The 22,773-nt window shown below is 39.7% G+C and overlaps 1 pseudogene across 1 annotated transcript; it reads left to right on the top strand.

Moving 5' to 3' along the window:
* The first annotated feature begins 22,024 nt into the window (after positions 1 to 22,024).
* Positions 22,025 to 22,448, top strand: LOC308645879 (eukaryotic translation initiation factor 1A, X-chromosomal-like; annotated as a pseudogene). The gene has a single exon. The product of its transcript is annotated as a eukaryotic translation initiation factor 1A, X-chromosomal-like (transcript).
* The last annotated feature ends 325 nt before the right edge of the window (positions 22,449 to 22,773 follow it).

Genomic DNA, 22,773 nt, shown 5'->3' with positions numbered 1-22,773 from the left:
AAGCTTCAACTCCTCACTCTCCTGTGACATCTAACCTGGTGCTTCCACTCAGACTCACAGCCATCTACAGGACAGGCATTTGAACTTCACCCTGTTCCTCTCCCAGCTCTGTTTGAGATAATGTCTAACTTAGCCTTTAATGTCTTGCATTTTGCTTTGGGATTCTCTGTGTACTCCTTTCTCTGCCAAAACCTCTTCCATATGTCACACCCGTGCTCTGTTTGCTTGGTGTCATTTTTGTTGTCACTGTACATCTTTTATTCCTGTTAATAACTGTAGTGACAACTTTTTTTCCTGCTGACACGCAGATGTACACTCTCTCTTGTTTTTTTTTTTTTTTTTGTGGCATTCTTTTGAGCAAGGCCAACAGAGAAGCACTGAGGCTCCACTGTTGTGGCTGTTGCCTTATGGTGTCCCCCTGACTCTCTTCAGTAATGAGCATCACACCACCTTCTTTTAGAGGCTATGCCCAGAAGCTGCAGGGCAATGAGTTCACCACCTTTACCTATGTACAAATCAGGAGAAATCATGGGGCACTAGTTTAAGATATCTCACAGCTAGAAAAACTTTTCTCAGCTGATGTCTTTTCCTCACCAAAATGGTAGTTATTGTTCTTTCTCTGTGGTACTTTTGCATGAACCCTATGTCCCCTCACATTTATTATTCCAAGGGAAAGCCAAGGAATGCAACCATCCTTGCCCTTTTCTATGTCACTTATCCTATTGTTATTTTTGGACTACGTTTTCAACAGAGTGACACAAAAACCCCTGCACCTCCCCTATCACCCACTTTTCAAAATCATGCCCATCTTACTCTTAAAATTCTCTGCAAAAGGATTAAGAGTCACTTCTCCAAGTTAAGTCAACTGGCTGGCATAAGGGTATTATTAAACATCTTTCTTCAATAAGATTACTAGCTTCAGCAACAGAGGGTTCAGCAAATGATGCACTAGTAAATATACACACTTAGATACATATCTAATTTGGACAGGCATTCTACACACAGAATTTTTAAGGAACCACACAGGGATGCCTCCTGGTTCTGGGTTTAAAATGGAATATATGGGAGGGACGCCTTCATATACTCATCTTTCTTGCCTGTCAGTACTGCTGAGGGACTCCTGGGGTATTGACAGACTATGTTTAGGAAGTCTGAACTATAATAGTCTTTCCCTAGTAGATTCATGTTGCAGAGAGGAAGGAAAATGGCCAGAAGTCCCCTACATACAGGCTTTCTTTTTACTGAGGGATCAAAAAGATACATGTGCTATGTACAGCACTGATGACGCCTTTCTAGCAATGATGAGTCAAAACATTACTGGCTTAGAGTACCCCCAAACCACACCTTCCTTCCTTTCAACAGTATACTTTATATATCTGTCAAAATAGAATTCTCCCACTCTCCTCTGAACTCACCATTATGTACTGCTCCCACTCGCTGCCATACTGGTATCCCTCATCATAATCCTGTCCCTATTCAGCCCATTGCCAGGTTACATCCATTGCAAGAGACAAATGGAGAATCTGGACTGGTAGGAATGCAGGTACCTTTTTCTATGCAAGATCTAAAACAATTCCAACAGGATTTAGGAAGGTATACTGATGACCCTAATGAATATATAGAGGGATTTCCACATCTGACCAAGGCTTTTGAAGTAATCTAGAGAGATGTAACAGGAATTTTGAGTCAGACTCTAGAAAACAGAGAGTCATCAGGAGACAGAAACTGCTAAGGTTTGGGAGATGATCTATGTGAATATATGACTAACACTGTATACCTGTGGGTCCTTCTGCCGTTCCAATTGAGCATCCTCATTGGAATTATGATGAATCACCTGGAAGGTGGCACAGGGATCATGTGATCATTTGTCTCAAGGAAGGACTTAAAAACAGTAGGATGAAACCTATTCCATGCCATTGGCATCAATTGATAAGGAGTTGAGGTGAAATACCATGGCTTTTGTAGAAAGATTGAAGAAAAGATTAGTAAAATATACACACTTAGATCCTATATCTCTGGAAGGGCAACTTATTTCAAAAGATAAATTTATTCTCCAATTTGCTCCAGATATTATAAATCACAAAATTGGTAGCAGGCCATGGGAATTCCCTTAAAGGTAGCCATACAGGTCTTTTTTAAAGGAGGAAACTTTTAAAAACTTTTTTAAAGGAGGAAACTTTAAGGGACCTATGAAAAAAGAAAAGAGGAACAAGAGACCAGTTCAATTATTGACTGCAGCTCTTAATGGCCACCCCCTTTTCTCCCCACAGGACCTTTGAGCCTCTGAAGGCATCTGTCTTCATTACAGAAAGTGAAGGCACTAGAAGAAAGATCACCCAATTGATGGCAGGCTTCCAAAGACTTCTTGCCCTATATGTGGCAGGAGAGGCCACTGTACACACGCCTGTACTCCCAGTGGCTGGGGAGGCTGAGGCAGGCAACTTTGCAAGTACAAAGCCAGCCTCAGCAAACTATCAAGGCCCTAAGCAACTCAGCAAGACTTTGTCTCTGAATAAAATATAAAAAATGGTTGAGGATGTTGCTCAGTGGTGAATTGCCCCTGGGTTCAGTTCCTGGTACCCAGCCCCCACAAAAAAAGAGATTTGTGTTTCCCAATAGGTGCCCTGTCCTCACCACCTTTGCCACAGAGACAACTTTTTAGTTGGTGGTTTTCTAGAACTTTCTGGTGGAGGAAATTGCTGGTGTCTGGATACAACTCATTGTATCCAATATTGCTATGTCTCCTGTTGCATCAATCTTATTGTGATAGTCATGACTTCTTGTTTTTGTCACAGGCATTTGCCTCTAAGATGGTATTAGAATCTGTTTCTCCTACATCAGATATTGTGGCCCCCTGGATAGGCTTTAACTCATAATCAAGAGCATTTCACTGGTAATTATTTGATTTAATCACCCTTGTCCCTCATATGATTTTGGGTTTCCAACCTTGGCAGGGGTATTAGGTAACAGTTAGTCGTGAGCAGTGGAATGCAAACCAATAACACGACAAGGTAATGGGTTTTCTTTAAAGTTATTTTTAAGGTTTTTTTTAAAAGTTACTTTTAAGGCAAGTGGGTAACCAGATAACTTATAGAAAAATAACAGGTATGGAAACCTTAAAGAATAAACAGGGAAAAAAAAGACCCCATCATGATACATATCCAGAAAGGAAGATTAATGCACAGGATTTAATGCAGCCACAGTGAGTAAACAGGCTACGCACAACCAGATGACGACTCACAAATACTGAGTGGAAAGAGCAAAATGTGCTGTATGTTCCCATCCTTGACACCTTCAAAGCCAGGAGAGACCAACTACTCCTTGGGGTGTGAGGACAAGGTAATGACAAAAGCCAGGGCCAAGGCCATCTTAGGGGTGGAGCAAGCAGGTCAGGAAGAATATGTGTGTGATTCCATGGTGCTGGGGAGGCTGCAGGTCCTGATTGGGAAGTGGGTGTCAGCCACATTAATGGTATAATTCTTCAACCCCCACAGATATACTGTATGTATTTTGCATATATATTTTATTTCACAAAGATCACACAAAAGGAACCACCCAACCCTAGGCCTGTGTTGGTCTTCACAGGGCACTGGATCACTCATGTCTTGCCCAGTTGTCTTAGTGGGGAAGACTGGGTAGAGAGCTGCCAGGGCCAGGGGACAAGCTACTCAGGTGACCCTGGGCCAACGACCATCAAATACCATTTTCATTCATTTCCCTGGGGTGTCCTCCTGCCCCCCACACTGCCATACATTTGCTCCATACCCTCTGTATTCTGTTCTGTTGACCTGGGGACCTGGCTTCCTGGCTCTGTCAGGCTGCCTGGAGTGGCATTATCTGACCAAGGTCTGTTTCTTACAAAAGGGATTGGCTCTGATGAAGTGAGCACCCCTGCATGCATGGTTAATAGACTCTCTGGAGTGGTGTCTTTAGTATTCATTTATGTATGTGGTCATCTGCTCACTTACTTACAGTTGGGAAGAACCTTTGACTATGTGTGAAGATACCAGTCATATGACATTGGGAGCTCCATCTCCATGGCAGGCACCTCATCAGGCATACAAAGTAGAATACTTTTTCTTGTGGAGAGGATGGGTGTGCAAAGACAGATTCATGTTATGAATGCTGCAGAGGAATCTGGGGCCCTGTGGGAGCCAGCAGTGAGCAAGGCAGGAAAGGGATCCCTAAAGAACTGATGTCTAGCTGGGCACAGTGGCACACACCTGTAATCTCAGTGGCTACAGAGGCTGAGACAAGAGGATGGTGAGTTCAAAGCCAGCCTCAGCAACGATGAGGCACTAAACAAATCAGTGAGACCCTGTCTCTAAATAAAATACAAAATAGGGCTGGGGATGTAGCTCAGTGGTTGAGTGCCCTTGAGTTCAATCCCTGGTACCAAAATAATAAAAAAGTGATGTTTATATGGAAATCAATAAACCTTACATTGTACTACAGAGCAATAAAAACAAAACCAGCATGGAATTGGCACCAATACAGACATGTAGATCAATGGTATAGACTAAAAGGCACAGAGACAAACTCACATGAATACAGTTATCTCATACTAGACAAAGGCATCAAAAACATATATTGGAGAAAAGATAGCCTCTTCAACAATGGTGCTGGGAAAACTGGAAATCCATATTTAGCAAAATGAAATTAAACTCGTATTTCTTACCCTGTGAGAAACTCAACTCAAAGTGCATCAAGAACTTACAACTAGAACAGTGGTATATATACATAATGGAATATTACTAGGCCTTAAAGAATGAAATGATGGAATTTGCTGGTAAATGGATAGAGCTGGAGAATATTATGCTAAGTAAAATAAGCCAACCCCAAAGAACCAAAGGTCAAATGTTGTCTCTGATATGTAGATTCTAATTCACAATAAGGGAAGGTGTCCAGGGAAGAATAGAGACACTTTGGATTAGACACAGGGCAATGAAAATTGGAGAGGGGTATGGGGGTAGGTAGCATAGGAGAATAAATCACACATTATTACCCCATGTGCATATATGATTACACAACTGGTGTAACTTTATATCATGTGCAATCAGAAAAATGAGAAGTTATTCTGAACTTACGTATTAAGTGTCAAAATGCATTCTACTTTCATACATAACTAATTAGAACCAAAAAAAGGCAATGTATTTGAGCATGCTGAAAAATTTTAAGATATTTTCACTGGCCCTTTAAGTGACTATGGACCCTATCTATATGCTGCAGAATCTATATGGGTTAGAAGGATTAGCTGGCCCTCCTTCTAGAGAGTCTACTGTCAGTACAGGAAGGAGAGGGCTGGCATGAATGTTGCTGAAAGCAGTGCCCAGGCCTGCAGGGTGTGAGTGGCCTCCTTTATGAATTTCCTGCCAGTGTCCATTCTCTACAGCAGCCCCTATTATACACCGTGGCCCATCAGAGTTCCATGTGTGGTATAGATAGCATTTTATATTACTGGTAGACTTGTTTATTTTCTAACTTTTGAAATACCATATATATTTTTTCAAAATCACCCAATCAAGATAATTAAAATTCTTATTACATAATTCATTACCTAATGATGAAAGTGACAAAATCAGAAAGTGCCTCTAATTTGTTACACCTTCGTAGAAACCATTATCAACAGCAGCAGCAGCAATGGACACACACAGGCACATCCAAAAACAAATGGCCACTTTAACAGGCCATGTTTTAACTCCAGATTTGCAAATCTGAAACTTTAATTTTGGTGTGGAAGAAATAAAACAACTCCTGACCTCCTTGTAGTTCTTCTTCAGATAGGCCAGCTCTTCAGTCAGGTTCTCAATCTGCATCTCCAGGTCAGCTATGGCCAGGGTCAGCTTGTCTAGCACCTTTAGCAGGCCATTGATATCAGCCTCCACAGTCTGGTGTTGAGCCAGGTCATTCTCATACCTGAAAATCAGTTTAACTATTCAATACAATGATTTGGACAAGGCCAACATTTCCAATGATGGCAAAAATTATCTGGCAAAACAGGTTACAAATATATTTTTGGCACAAAATTCAAGTGGTAACATTAAATTCTCTTTCATTAAGAATTTTCTTTAAAAGTGATATTTAAACTACAGCCTGAGGATGCAAAATCAAGGGATGATGGTAAAACCCTACTATCATTTCAAGTTCTAACAGCAACCCTTTAAGATAAATAGTATTATTTTATAGAAGAGGAAACTGAGGTTCAGAGAAGTCACCCAGCTAACATGTGGCAAAAGAAGGACTCAAACTCCTGGCTGCATAATGTAAAAGGCAGGAATTGAAGAGGCTGTGGTCAATCATGGCTAGGAAAAATGGAAACATCAGTGGAAGGTGCCTGTGTAGGCTCAAGAGAGACACTGATAGTAGAAGTGATAGGATATTAGAGAGGTGTCAAAGATGACTCCCTGTTTCTGTCTTGATAAATGAGAAAGACAGTGATTAAAAAATACCAATGTGGAGAAAAGGGAGGAGCAGGTTAGGAGAAAAGAAATATTTTATCTAAATTTGGTGCATTGTACTTCATTAAAAATAATAAAATATATGTATATATATTCATATGTATGCAACAAATACACACACACAGTTGATTCAGTGAAAATACAATGAGGATAATTCCCTGCCTAGAGCCCCTGCCTTGTGTCCACCCCTTCTTCAATACCAGCATTCTCTTGCACATTTGAGTTTTTGAACATTTGAGTCTTTGTTCCTCCCAATAATTAAATAAATTAATTCTGATTCTTGGGCCCTCCAGGACCCCAGGCACATCAGGACCAGGAGCACCACTGTGGAGGATTCTGTCCTTGGCCACTCCACCTTTTCCCTCAGAAGCCGCCCCACAATTTCTCCTCATCTTCCCACAATCTCCATTGTCTGAAGAGGCCAAGCAAAGGCAGGAGTCTGCTCAGGAGCCTTGTCCTTCTGCTCCTCAGAGCATCCTGCCTGTGTAGATCTGGCCCCACAGACATGCCATCTCTGCAGCCACCCAGCAAACTATTCAGAAGTTCCCTACCTTTGGTTAATGCACATCTGTTGTAGTCTTGAAATTCCTAAGATATTTAACAAGAGGTTTCATATGCTCATTTTGTACCAGGCCCCACAAATTCTGCAGCCACCTGTATTCAAATGTCCATATCACACTGGTGCAAGCTACTGAGGGGCAGCCTCTCTGATCTGTGAGTAGCAATCTCATTTCTAGCTAGGAAGACCCACTGCCTTAAATTACAGGGAGGTACAGGGGGGAAAAAAGCTCAATTTCTTTGTTTCTATGAAACACATAGCTTTAGGTGCGATTTTATGTTTCTTTCTAGGTAATAACTTAGGAGGACCCCTTGGGGACAGAATGCAGAAATAACATATTTTGGACCATTAACTTGCCTTATTGTTTTTTATGGCTTAGAGTGGAGTCTGCTCTGAGTTTTTGTGGCCCTAAGTTACAGGCAGGAAGCGTGGGCTGCTTAAATATGACATGGAGCCCTGGGGAGGCAGAGGAAGGAGTGGTTGAAGGATCCCAGTCTGGCTCTTGAAGCCCCAACTGCCACCCAGCTCTAGCCAGGTTTAACATCTTCTGTTACCAGCTTGGGGGATTAGAGAGCCCTCACCTGTGCTCCTAGCTTAGCCCTACTTGACATGAAAATCTTGAAAATTCACATTACCAATACATCATGTCGGAAGATTCTTACTTCTTTCAAAGTTCTTCATGAGACAGACAAAAATTCAGTGTCAAGCCTGAAACATGAGTGTTTAAAGTTCTCTTTGTGCATTCTGCTTTTTGAAAATTAAAATATTTCTAGTGTGATCAAAGGAAAAAAAAGAAGTGTTGCTAATTAGATTTGCAAGTCAGGACTACTTTCCTTGAATCCAAAATTTAATACTACTTATCCTCAGTGTTGAAAATTCTGAAGTTCAACAGTAGAAATGTTTCTGGTCATGGTGGGGATCACTAGCTGAGGAAGGAGGCTCTGTTTTCACTGCTGGGGAGTTTACAGCATGTAACTAACTGAGGAAGGATGTTCTTCATTTCAGGGACATCCATGAGCAGCACAGCTGCTCCCAGTCCTATCATAGTATAATACCCATGCCCAACTTGCTTTCACCCAATTTATAAAAGATTAATAGGCTAATGTAATGAGATAGTGCCCTAATTTCAGTAATATTTCCATTTATCTTAGAAAAACAATTTAATCATAAAATATATATTTAAGGTACTCAATTCAATGACTTAAACATGAATACCTTTATTGAATTATACCATTTTAAGTTTAATAACATCAAGAATGACATTTGTACACATTTCATTTATAGGGAACATTCAGAAAGTTTCATAACAATGTTCCATTCTTTCCTTCCAAATTAATCTTTTACATTTCTAGAAAATTAATATAAACCAAATTCTAACTTCAAAAAAGAACATTTGCCTTGGCTCATGTTTAATTATGGGCCTAGCTCCTCTAGTATATTCATCACTGTTGGCCATGGATTTTACCTGTTTAAAAATTTTAAATGCTTTGTCATTTTTAGTAAGACAGGCACAAATTGCAAACCTAAATCAATAATTAAAGCAAATTATGTCTTAGCATACCCTCTGGTATATTTGAAACTAATCTCTGCCCCCTGTCCAAATACCACTTTGTTTAGAAGAGTACAAGAAAATATAGTTCTCCTACATTGTTTCCTAGGTCTATTCAAAGAATCCTCTTAAATGCAAAGAGCAACCTGTGTGGTTCTAGAGAAAGCATGTGGCTTCACATGAACAATGGATACAAAACTCTGCTGATGATGGTTCAGTTACCATGGGATAACACTTGGAACATCAAGCCGACATAAATGACTGATCTAAATTATTGCAGATGTTCATGGATAGTAGAGAAGACAATATAAAACTCTGTATTTTTAGCTTATTCAATATTAATATTACCTTGTAATGCATCATTGTCCATCTCCATGTCATAAGAGATACTGTTTTTCTATATTGTCTCCTATAGAAGAACAAAATACCTTTATTTTATTTATTCATTATTATGTGGTGCTGAGGATCAAACCAGTGCCCCATGTGTGCTAGGCAAGTGCTCTATCACTGAGCTACAACCTCAGCCTGTTTGCTACGTTCATATTCATACCTGAAGTCATTTTAGGGCCACAATAAAGTTAACCTTTATTTTGTCACAGACACAAAAGCTTGATTAAGAATGTTAACCACAAGACCAGTCACAATTTCTAAATCAAAATGCAGTGACCCTGGCCAAGTGTGAAAAATATATAGATCAAATCTCTACCACGCGGCCTGCGCAGTGGTTTCATTAATGAGGTTCTAGGCATAAAGTTAGTTAGAAGAGATCGAAATAAAACACACAGACAGTTACCTTATTTATATTGCTAGGTCTGAGATGGCTCACTTCTCTGGTTCCCACCTCTAGCCGCCCAGCAGGGCAGCGAGGATTACTCAGGGCTAGCAGGAGAGAGAGAGAGTGAACACGCCGGGGAGTAGCCTTTTATTGGGGAACAAGAGATTCAGGGGAGAATTCCATCCAATGAAGGCTGGGGGGGGCTACACTCCAAGGTCAGGGTCAGTGATTGGGTCCCCGGGGTCAGTGGTCAGGCACACCCCCACACGGATGGGCTCTCTCATCAGGAAAGGGTCGGGAAAGCTTCGACAGAGCCAAAGCGCCTCAGGCCCTTAACGGGAGTCACCCAATCACGTGTTAGAATGGCTTCCCACACAAATCAGTTGTCAAGAATCAGAAAATGCTTCTAAGATGAAGTTACTAGGATTAAGTGCTTTGGCCAAGGTGAAAAGAGAATGTCATAGATTTAAAAACAAAACTGTCTTACCATTGCTCTGTGGTTAACACCATGTTGATCACAGTTCCTAGAAATGGATTTCCAAGTCCATTATCGTTTTCAACAAAAATCCTGGTGTTTATTCATATCTTCATCACAATGAAAGTTAGCTTGATACTTGAAGAAAAATTAGGATAAGATGTTTACTCAATCTCATCTCCAAATAATTCAGGGCAAGAGAACATCACACACTTAGGACCTGTTTAAAAGCCTCTAGACAGTATCCACCTTCCCAAAAGCCCAGTTTACAGTCTTGGTTGCACATTACCAAACAGAGCAGCAAAGGAGGAGGAGTCTTTTCAGAGCCACCCTTATCCTAGGTGAAGGGGCCTTTCCTCTCAACCGCAGGACTACTCCTGCTGACTCTGCTGGGCATCAAGCCCCACAAACAGAAAGGTTGAGGAGACAGGGGAGAGGGAGCCCCAGCACAGAGACTTAGAAACTCTGGGATCAAAGGAGTGATACCTGCAATCCACAGAAATGTTGTTGTTCACAGAAATCTATGAACCTCTAAGGCTGACGAGTGCTCCACACAGTGCTCCATAAAAAGAAACAAGGGAAAGATGCTGCCACAACACTGCTCTGCACCCTGACTTAGTGTGAATCACTGAAGCCCACTGTGTGCATCAAGCCCTTTCTATCTCTTCACATGTCACTTTGTTGTTTTTTTTTTCCCTCCCTGAGAACACATTTTTCTCAGTACAGCTTACATCATCTGAACTGGACAATTTATGTGCTCACCTATGTGTGTACTGATTTTCTAAGTAGCTCATGAGCTGGGGTATTTCATGGTCAAGCAAGGCCTGAAGCTGACCATCTTCCACTCCATCTCAGTAGACCACAAAAGATTGTGGCACACGTGGTTATGTTTCTAAACCAGCAACTCAAGGCACCTAGAAGGATGTAAATCAACCCCCACTTGAGACAAACTGGCCTCTGCTATTTTTGATAATGTCAGGGTTCACCTTTCAACACTGTAACTTTCAAGACAGTTTCAATCACAGCCTCCAACTTCAGAGTAGTCCAGGGTCTCTTTCATTTATTTATTTATTTAGTCTATGGTTCTCAACAACAGGACTATTGAAATTTGAGACAGACAACTCTTGGTGATGTGGGGGGGGTGTGGTTGTGTCATGCACAGTGGGATGTTTTGCAGCATTTCTTGTCTCTACCTGCTGGACTACATGCCAGCACACCGCCATCCCAGTGTGGCAACAAAAAAGTGTTTTCAGTCATGAATGAATGGTCTCTGGGGGCACTATCTCCACTTGTAGAAAACTACTGATGTACAGTTGGTACATGAACCCCAAGGCTGACCTGGCAAACAGCTCATCAATCCATCCGCAAGCTCCTCTCCTGGTTCCTAGAAGATACATTGAGATTACCACCTGTTTGCTGAAAAAATAAATGAGCTGGAATCTTAAAATTTCAGAATCATTTGGATTCTGAATTAATATATGACAAAACCTATATGTGTGTATATGTCCATTATACATACATACATACACACACCAGTAGCCAAAGAATCCAATTAAGTATCAATCCTTTCACATATCTATAATGATCAAGGTATCACTCTCTTCTGATATCTTCATCACCTTATAAGGGCTTTTGAGTACACATAAATAATAACTGTTAACAATACTACAAATTATTTATGTTGTCAACCTGCATGACTACTGTAGTTTCATCTGCTGGGAAATGTGACCAAGTTCCTAGAGATTCCTACTTTGGTCTCTGTGTCTTAAGCAATGGCTCATCCAGATAATCATCTGCGGGAGCAACTTGCTTTGCAAGAGTGACAGCTATTGTGACAACTTCAACATGTCCACTAAAATCATAAGATATCCCAAGTTGCTATCCCTTTACTGTTCACTTCAGAGTGAGCACACCTGATCACCTGACATTGTGTGCTATCCTTATGTGTCTGCCTCTTATCAGGATTTAACCTCCGTGATTTACCATTGGCATTTGGTTCTGTTTTCTCTGCTGCACTGCCAATATTTGGACCTAGAAAATGCTTCCAAATTTCCACTCAGTGCATGGTGACACTGTCTTCCTATTATTGCAACATTATTTTCTAATTTCAAAGAAAAATGCATACAAAATACTGTGTTGAAATGGAGAATGCCTGGGGAAAATGATGTAATCTGTGCAAATGAAGATGGATTTTCCCTAAAGAACACTCTGGAATTATTCTCTAATAGAACACAGACATCTATTGTGGTGACAGTGGGGAATCTGTGAGGACCACATATCAAATACACAAGGGCTACACACTCATTTTAAGGTGTTGTATGTTTTCTACTCCAAGGATGAGGGGGAAATGGTTCAAGGAGAAAAAGGGGAAGTGTGGAAATACAGATGCACATCTCCATTAGTGGGTACGTTACATAGAAAGGCCTGAAGAAGTCAAGATTCTATACTTACAGGCCTCTAGCAGCAAGAACTTGATGTGCCCTGGCTGGTCAGAAGATGGGAGGTAAGGGGGTGTGCAAAGAAATGTGGACAACCTCTAAGAGCCTAGATTGACCTGGAGCTGATAGCCAGCAAGGCATTGGGACCTCCGTGCTACCGCCAGAAGGAAATGACTTCTGCCACACCCACAAGAGCCTAGAAGAGGACCACAAGCCTCCAGATAAGAATGTGGCTTGGCCAACAACTTAATCTCTATCTCATGATATCCTGAGAGCCCTGTGATGCCAACTGTCTCACCCAAAGAACTACACAAAAGCAGGTATTGTAAGCTGCTACTTTTGTGCTCTGCTAGAAAAAAATGAATTAATCATTCATGCAAAATATTTTGGGAGTAGGGAGTATAACTATGCCAGAAAATTGGGACAGCTCATGTCTAAGAACTACTTGTCTAAACTCCCAATGAATATGAATCAGGTCCACCTCTTCTGTTGGTGCACAGATGGTGACCAACTGAATGTCTGCCAAAGCTTACTCACTTGTCTAATTCCTCATTGGTGCTTTCCACAAATCCTGCACTTGCTTTCACTGATTTAAAATATTGAGGAAACAATCAATATCAATGAACATTGTCTTTTCCAACTTTTTTTTCAAAAAAAGTAGTAAATTTAGAACAGAATATTAACAAAAGTTAATGGTTAGATTAAAAAAAGTAGACTCTTAAACTTCACCTTGTACAAATAAAAGAGAAGGTAATGCCTTCACCTTCCAGAGGGCTCCTCCCATCTTGCTATTCATCTGCTGGGCAATCTTTGTGGTCATGGTCAGTAACATCAGTACCACATGTACTGGCTTAGAGTCGAGTTATGAAAACATAGTTTTTTAAAAAAATTTTTATAATACCTGTTTTTCCCATTATTGGGGAGTATACAAACCACCCTGAAAGCAAGCTGACACTAAACTCTTTAAGACAGAGAAACAGTAAGATAAAACCATCTCAAGGTAGACCACTGAGAAACTAGAGTCTGTTAAGTGACTATTGGAATCTAAGAAAGTGGAGGGTATAGAATCACATTCCATCCCACAACTGTGAGAAGTGGAAGAAAAAGGCTGAAGAATTGGCAACTTGCCAGCATGCATCCAATGCTTAAGTGTGCAAAATCCTTTATTGTGGGCTGGGGTTGTGGCTCAGTGGTAGAGCACTTGCCTCGTATGTGCAAGGCCCTGGCTTTAATCCTCAGCATCCCTTAAGAATAAATAAATAAATTAAAAATTCCTTTGTCACAGTGACTCAAATTCTAGGAAATTAGTGTGAAGTTAACAAGAATGGGTTGAAAGTGTTGACGGAAGGATCCAGGATCAGGAGAGTCACCATTTTCAGGATGATCTTCATATGTAAGGCACTTACTAAATAATTTATTTAACACAGCTCATTCCTTTTTTAAAAAAAATACCTTTATTTTATTTATTTTTACATGGTACTGAGGATTGAACCCAGAGTCTCACACATGCTAGCTGAGCGCTTTACCCCTGAGTCACAACACCAGCCCTGACCCAGTTTATTCTTTCAGTGATCCACTAAATAAGTACTATTATCCCCATTTTACCACTGAGTAAATAAGGTTGGGAGCTCCTGGAAACTGCCTGGTTTATAAGGTGTCTAACACTACTTAGAACATTACGCAGTTAGGAAGAGTGTCTCCCATTTGATCTGTACCTGACTTTAATGGGAAAAAAACTTTGGTTTTTTTAAAACCATTTGAAGCCTTAACATTGAATGAATAAAATAAATTCCAAAGTTGCCTGTATAGACTACAATAATTTTGTACTATTTAAATATATATGGTTAGGTAAGTTATATAAAAATACATAAATATGAATGGAGTGATATTAAAAATACTTAATAATCTGAATAGCACAATTAATGACCAGTTAGAATAGATACCAGTTATAGGGACAAACAGAGTCCTGGAGATTGCTTCTGTAGTAAATGCTATTTTTTTGAGGTAAATTTTGGTAAAATCCAGAATGTTCTAGGGGAATGACCAATGTAGACAAAGTTACTTTGAGAGTTTGAGGCAGCAGCTATTTACCAACAAGAAAAAAATTTTAATATTACAATGCCTGATGAAAATGTGCCAGTGCTTTCTGGCTGAACAGCAGCACTGAATATACAGAAATACTAAGGACATACATGAAAAGGAAATAATTTCATTAGGTACAGAGGTATAATTTGGGAAAACTTACTTTTTTTGAATAAAATTCTTTAATGTTAGATACATGTATCTAAAAATTCACAATATACATAAACTATTATAGGTTGAACATCCTTATTAAAATAAAAAAATTCAAAAGAGATTGACAAAAATAAAGCTGGGCACTGTGGCACATGCCTGTGATCCCAGAGACTCAGGAGGTGAGGCAGGAGGTCAATAAATTCAAGGCCAGTCTCAGAGTATAGCAAGACCCTGTCTCAAAATTAAAATTATAAAGGTCTGAGGATGTGACTCAATGGTACTGGGTTCAGCCCTCAGTACCCCCATTCCCCCCAAAAAAAAGAGAGACTAATAGGAACAGATGAAAGAACATAAAACACACTGCAGAGAAGAAAATATGATTGTTTCACTGAAAATAAAACAAACACAAAAACATCTGTTTTCCAGCAGTAGAAGATAACAAAGAAATGAAAAAGAAAGTGTAATCACCATTTCAGACGTGTCATCCGAGGTTGTCCTTTCATTTCATCAACTTCACTCTTCAGTGCTGATACCCTTTGTAGCTCTTCTTGGGTGTAAATATATCAGATATAAACCTTTCTCTCCTCAGTAGTTTGCTGTAAGAAAGATACAAAAAAACCACAAAATGGGTGTCAATATTTTGCAGGAAGCCATATGAAGTATGCAGACTTCATATTTTACCAAAAAGTTATAAATAAGAAGTTTGTTTAGAATTCTAAAGGACAATCTTAATGACTTTTAATATTACTTCATTCAATTACATGCCTCTCCATGTTACCAACTGTTGGAGTTTTTAGCTCCCCATCTCCTCCTGACCAGCGGAAGAAGCGGGGAAAGCACGACCTGACCAGAAGGAGCCAAGAAAGCTAAAGGTCAATGGGCAGCCCACACTCAGCCCACACTCAGCCCTCCCTGGAGTAGGACAATCAGATGTGCCAGGGAGAAGAGTCCAAGCAGGATCTGGATCTCCTTTATTGAGGAAGCACACACAGCTTATATACTGCACAGGAGCCAATCAGGATAAAGGTCAGAGGGGTGGAGTGAGTTCACGTGTACACCCATCTCATAGTCTGTAAGAGAGGCACAAGCTAGGCACGAGCTGTCCACGAGGGCGGAAGAGTTCTGGATCTATCCTGGTGATGGTCTGTTTTTTCCATCACCACCCACAGCTCCGCCTCCTGGATGATCGCCAGGCGCCATCCCAGCCACATGTGCAGCCCCAAGACCGGGAAGCGGGCAGCAAGACATGCCCTACAACCAACCTATACTAGCTTTCAACTATGGTATCTTCAGGTGCAAAAGAGGTATTTCTAATTGTTGTCTTTACAATAACACTACATATAAGTACAGAACCTGAAACAGGGTCATATTCAATAAATACCTGATGAATGAATGAATTCTCAGGGGATAAGTTGTTCTTGCATTTGCTCACTCGCCCAATATTTACTGTATGTTTAACTGTGCCAAGCACAGCTCTAGGCACCAGAAGATAGCAGTGCACAAAGAAAGGGGGGAGGGAAATCCCTTCCCTCCACTGAGCCTACTACTTCTAGTGGGAAAACTAAGCAACATGCAAACAAATAAATAAATAAATAAATACAGATTGTGTGAGGTAAGAATGGGGTTAAAATCTTAAATCATAAGATGATTAGAAAAGGTTTTCCTGAAATGATATCTGAACTAAGTCCAGAAGGAAATGAAGGAGTGAGTCTCTAGCAAAAGAATAGAAGCAGGAGGTATAGTTTAGGAGAAAGATCTAGAGAGTACAGCACCCTAGAAGACAAGGAAAAAAATTATACGAAGAAGTAGTGATAAACTAGGTCAAATATGAAATATTGCTAAAAGATCAAGTAAGAAAAGAACTAAGAACTGATCATTGGAGTTAGCAATGGAAAGGTATTTGGGATCTGACAAGAAAAATTGCAGTGGAATGAATGGTTGGTTTGGAAACCTTTCTGAAGGTGGTTCCAAGAGAATGGAAGAACCAAAAGGTGAGAAAGATAAAGGAGGAAGAGTTGGGATTTTGGCCTAGGATTTCAAGAGATAGAAGGGAAATAATAAAAACAAAGGGTAGAGGGGAATTACAAAGAATTAGCCCAAAATTCCAGTGTGATTTCCTCTTTAAGCATTGCCAAAATCCTGAGCTGTGCACAAGCAGAGTAGGACTCTCAGAAACCAAGTGGAAATAAGCAGATGATTGTTAAAGAGGTGAGCAAGGATATCAACAGTTTCACACTGCTAGGGAAATGGAAGTAGGGATTCAAGCCTTGTCAAGGTGTAGAGGCCTTGCTAAATGCCCTAGGCTATCAGCTGAAGTCTCAGAAGAGCTACTTCCTTAGAAGTATGGGTATAATCTTGGAGTAAGACCTAGGCTCTACAAGTCAAAACCACTGTCTAGGCTTCTGCCATAGATTTGGAGTCTCTATCTTAGGAGTAAGCTACAACTAAAAAATGTCAACTCTAACAAAAACCACCCTTAAATAGATCAAAGTTATCTTCCAGAAAAAAAACCAAACACATTGCATTCTCTTTAAAGGAAGACAAAAGGATGAGGTGTAGCTCAAGTGATAAAGCACTTGTTTAGCATGTGCAAGGCTCTGAGCTCAATCACCAGCACAGGAAAAAACAAAAACAAAAAACAAACACAAATTCAGCTGAGCCTTGAAATTTCAATCACATTTAATGCTTAAAATTTATAAAAATTTGTATGAAAGCAAAGTAATAGAGTCAAATGACTGAAAATCAAGAGGAAAAAATATAGATAATAGGAATAGATGCTCAAGTGAAATAATTTATCTGATATGTACTTTAAAATAGTTGTGATTAATGTATTTAAAAAAATAAAGTTGGAGATTACAAACAACTGGAATCTATAAATAGATTCTATAAATGGAAATCCTAGAACTGAGAAACATAACTGACATTAAGAATTCAAAAAATGGATCAAATAGCAGATGAGGCTCCTCCTACCAATTTTCCCTCCTCCCTCTCCTTGCACAGGTATTGAACCTGTATCACAATCTGAAGGCTCTCCTGGTCTCTTTCTCTTCCTTTCCCTTTATTCTTTACAAGTGTTCCCTTCAATAAACATCTAATCCTATTTTGGTGTGTGCTTCTTAGAGGATTTGAACTGATACAAGGATGGTGAACTGGCTTTGGAGGGGAAACAGTAACACTAAGGACAATGGAATGTTGCTAAGTTCTATGATGGTTGAAGAAATAAAATGACAGGTCCACATCCACTAATCAGTAATTTAAAGCAAAGTCAGAGAACCTCCTTACAGGGTTTCAAATAAACCCTCATTTCTTATTGTTGAAGGGCAGAGGGAACTGAAAACCAGGCACAGGATTTAACTATAAGATGGACAAATTTTCAGAGAAGGATGAGCTATATGTGTCTAGGAAACTATTCTATGCCAAAATCAGGGTCCTGATGGAGAAGGGAACAGGTGGTGAGTCTAGGATGGGGTATCTCCACACACGCACTTGAGGTTCTTCAATCCCACTTTAACCTGTATGGTCTGGGCAACAGCAAATAGCTAGATTGCTGGTCAGGGGTTTAGAAGAAGCAAGATAGCAATACCGGAAGTCTGAGGACAGGAAGGTGTAGGGAAGAGGCATTTGAATGGACCTATGGGAGTAGGCACTCTGTGTGATCACCTTTTCATCACATATCCACCAGGGAATGCCCACTGCAGAAAAGACACCGAACAACCAGATGGAAAGGATGACTTGGCCAGGGATGTCAACCAGTTTCTGTCACTGACCACTCAAAGCTTGGCAAATGGGCTCCTGAACAGAACCGCTATGTTGGCAGTGATGGAGACTATGTCAGGGCCAAACAGTCTTGGGCTCTCTTTCCTCACCAGTGTTCATGTAGCCACTGTCAGTGTCAACTGTCTGATGTACCAGCAACAGAGGCCAATCCTGAGCTCCTGTGGGAGTGGGTTATTGATTAAAAGGATGAGTTTGACCTGATTTTCCTGTCTTTTTTTGCCTTTTTGTCGTATTATGACATAGCACAAAGGCATTAACAGATGCCAGACCCCTGCCTTTGGGCTTCCCAGCCTTCAGAAATATGAGCCAAATAAACTTCTATGTTTCTGATTTACCAGTCAGTGATATTCTGTTCTAGCAGTAGAAAATGGATGAAGGCTTGTGTTCAAGGCTTCCCTCACCTTCAGCTAGAACTGCCTCTCATCTAGATGACTGTTTCTGATCTAGATGACTTACTGGTAGGATGACCCAGTCCTTCATCCTTGGGAGGTGGGAGACTATAAAAACTGTGCCCTTATTAGGCTATGGTTGCTAGACTTGCCCAGTTACAGTTAAAATTGTGCATGACAGTAGAAAGATGTCTCAACAAATTACCTAACTGCCAAATGATTTATTTCTGTCTCCATTATATAGCAATGTCTGTATCACTTTATACACTTTATAATATCCTGCTAATATAACTTTTTTCCCTGGATTGTTGGCATGAAGAGCCCAAGTAATCAGATGGTAGTCAGAGAACTAAGTTTTGTGTTTTTTTTTTTTTTTTTTGGTAAGTGTGTGTGGTGCTGGGGATTGAACTCGGGGATTTGTGCACAGAAGGCAAACACTCTACCAACTAAGCTATATCCCAAGCCCTAGAGCATTAAGTTTTGAGAACCTTATAACACAAGCATACCTATTCTGGGAATCAGAACATCTAAACCCACAGAGCTTAACATTGTCTGGAAGGGAAGCATAATTCCCTAAGTGAACCAGTAATGACGATATGAATCCAGTCATGAGAGCAGAGTCCTCATTCATGTTCTAATCACCTCATGAAGATTCTGCTTCTCAACACTGTTGCGCTGGCAATTAAATGTCAACCTGAGTTTTGGAGGGGACATTCAGCCATGGAATAGAGGAAGGAGATGCTGACTACCTATTATGTCCTCAGGAACAAATATAATAAGAAAATTTCAATTTGTGTACTAATCTTCCTACTAGAAATTTTGACCAGTCAGAATCTTGTAGAAGGTATATTTTGTGCCGTGAGTTTAATATGAGAAATAAGCAGGTTTCCGCAGTGGAAGAGGTGGACTTAGTGGATGTTGTTCTCCACTCATATGTCATATCTCACCTGCAAACTGTTGTGCTGACTGCTAATGGTTCACAAGTGCCCACTTATGCAGAGCATGCCCTCAGCCAACTGGGAACCTCCTCACTTAAGAGGTTTTCCCCTATCAAAGCTGATGACTGACTGACACGGGGCTAGGAATGGCCAACCTCCTTGCCTCAAAGTATAATCAACTCTATGGTGCAATTTGCTCAGTTTCCTCCAGGGATCAGAATGAATTTGACTCCAACTGAGACCTGGTCCTTAATGGCAATTTTGTGCTGATCCATGTCCTTCCTTCTGGAGGCACTACCTCACAAAATCACTTGTATAGGAATTCCCTTCTTGGCTCTATTTCCAAGGAACCCAACTTAAGAAAAAAATATAAAACAAAAAAGTTCTCTCAAGAACTTAAAGTCAAAATAGATAATAAATTAAAATTTTTAAGAAATTTCTCTTAATACTGATGCAAGAAGCAGATAAAAAAATCAAAAGGGGTATGGACAATTTGAGTATCAGTGTTAACACATTTATTTAAATTTACATATTAGAATATGATTCCCAACCACTGTAAAATATACATTCTTTTCAGTTGCACATAGAATACTTACCAATGCAGACCATGTGCTGGGCCATAATGCAAGAATAAACAAATTTCCAAGGACTGAAATCATAAAGTATGTCCTCTGGTTACAGTAGAAATGAGCTGGACATCCATAACAGAATGGTAACTTGAAAATCTCCAAATGTTTGATTTGAAGAAATAATTATAGGTAAATCAATAATAACAACAGCAACAAAAACACACAATGGAAATAAGAAAATAATTTGAAGTCACAATGCAGTTGCTACTATCAATTTTAAAGTTAGTGCTGTTAGAACAGTAAATTTTCAATTTTAAATTTTCTAGAAGAAAACAATTATTAATCAGCATGAAACAGAAAAGTTCATGTTATCAGCTAAAAGGAACCACAACTGGTTGAAATTCCATTTACCTCTACCAGCTATTGCTAGCAAGTGATCAGCATCCTGATGAAACTGATTACCCATGAGTGGGGGGAAAAAAGTCAAACCAAGAAAACTCAAGAGACACTGCATCCACAATGAGAAGAGCTTTGTTCATTACTACTCTGAGTTTAGCTTTTTTTCTTATAACTACACCACAAACACATAAGGGATAAGCCTGCAGGTAAATTTCCACAGAGCACCCTTCCTGAATATTTCTTTCCGAAGCTCCTTGGAAGTATATGCTTAGAAATTCCTACCTAGGAGGCCATGATAAATAAATATTTTACAGTCATTCTCTTCCCATATTAACTAGTTAACAAAACAAAAAAACCTATTTGGACTTCAGCTTCTATTAGTAATCCTAAAGTGAGAACACATATTTTTAACGTAGTACTGTTGCGCTTACTGCTACATTTAAAATAAACGAATCCATTTATATGACATCTCTGTAGTTAATCAGAGAAAACTAAAAATTTTATGTTTTTCTCCCAGTAAAACTATGACCTCAATATAAAACTGTAACCCATAAACCACCTGGTATTTGGATTTATAGCAGCCCAAGATAATATCATATGACCAGCAGATGTTGAATATTTTCATGATGTTGCTTAAGAAGTTCTTCTGTCCACTGCAACAGGCCACATTCAGCTTTAAATTCAGCTATTATTTGATGCTTCTTTTTGAAAACTGTACTCTTGCTTTGAAGTTTACGGACATTGTTTTAACTATAAAAACATAGTATGTAATTAAATGAGTAGACTAGTAGGTAAGTATTATGTATACCTAGCTATTAGTATTATATGTACCTTGATGTGTTAGAAAACTGTTCTCTTCTCACTAACACATGTGTAACAAACATATAATAACTTAGTTTTATTAGAAAACTTGGAATAATTTAACAGCTCATTTAAAACACTATAGGAAGAACCTGGCTACTGTATTTAAATCACTTCAAAACAAAAGCAAGCTACTATATTACTGTACATAGGATAATTATTTGGGAATCTTCTTATCCTTTTTGATGCCCAGTGCTTCTTAAAGCTACTTGGTTTGGGGGCTTAATAAATAATAGTACAAATAATGAAGTAATGAACATAATAGAATTCAGCCCCCACCCAGAAAATTTCCATGGCTGGATTACAGTAACTGCTCTAAAATATGAAGTCATAGCCACATACCTTGCAAATTTTCCTTTTAAAGAATAAACATGGCAAAGGCCATTTGCTACTGGCGAGCTTGGGTGAGGGCGGAGCTGGGTAGAGCCCAGACTCTTGGAAGAACTCTGCAGACTCTCTGGTCCTACAACTTGGCCTCCAGGAGCCTGCATGGTCCTGGGTGCTCTTTGTGTGGCCTGTCATGCTGCTCTGAGGAGTGCCCTCCGCTGCCCCCCATGCAATAGGAGGGAAATCGAAGATTCTGGGAGTCCACCTTCACTGCCATGCCCAAGAATAAAGGTGAAGGAGGTGAAAACAGGCAGAGGAAGGAATGAGAATGAGTCTGAAGAAAGAGCTGGTGTTCAAGAGGACAGGCAAGAGTGCACTCAGGGAATCAGAATGATGGGAAATGGACCATTAGAAGCAATGAATTTCAATGGTGTGAAGAGGTTTGTCACATCAGAGGGAAATTGAGAAAAAAGGTTTGGAGAAATACACCAGACATTATATTGGTTGTTCTCCAAGACAACCAGAATAACAAAGCTGATGTAATTTTAAAATACAAAGCAAATTGAAGCTAGAAGTTGGGGTTTACTGCGAGCTTCTGGAGCAGCCTAAAATCAATGAGCCTGATACATACGGTCCTGGAGATGATGAGTTCAGTTTGATGACATTGGAGTTGACGATGAAGACTTTGATGGTATCTAAATTGAACTCAACACTTTATATTCCATTTTTTCTAAACATTGTCCTGCAGTTTGGATTTTGACCGTAGCCCTCAAAGAAGATTAAATTTTCATTAACATAATTATACTTTGTTAAGGCAGACTGTGATTTGTTTCTAAGGTATTTGTTTCCTTAAAAAATGATAGTGCTGAATAACCTGAGTGAAATATTAAGCCTACTTTGTGCTATCGATGCAATGGAGCTTACAGATAGATGAGCACATCTATTCGGAAAAAAAACAAAAACAAAACACCAACCACAAACACACACACTCACAAAACAAACATTACTACCTTTCCTACTTTGA

The sequence above is a fragment of the Spermophilus citellus genome (genome assembly GCF_964194105.1).
Source record: "Spermophilus citellus genome assembly, chromosome: 3".
NCBI classification, from domain to species: Eukaryota; Metazoa; Chordata; class Mammalia; order Rodentia; family Sciuridae; genus Spermophilus; species Spermophilus citellus.
The sequence above is the reverse complement of the archived record's forward strand: the minus strand, read 5'-3'. Positions and strand labels throughout refer to the sequence as shown.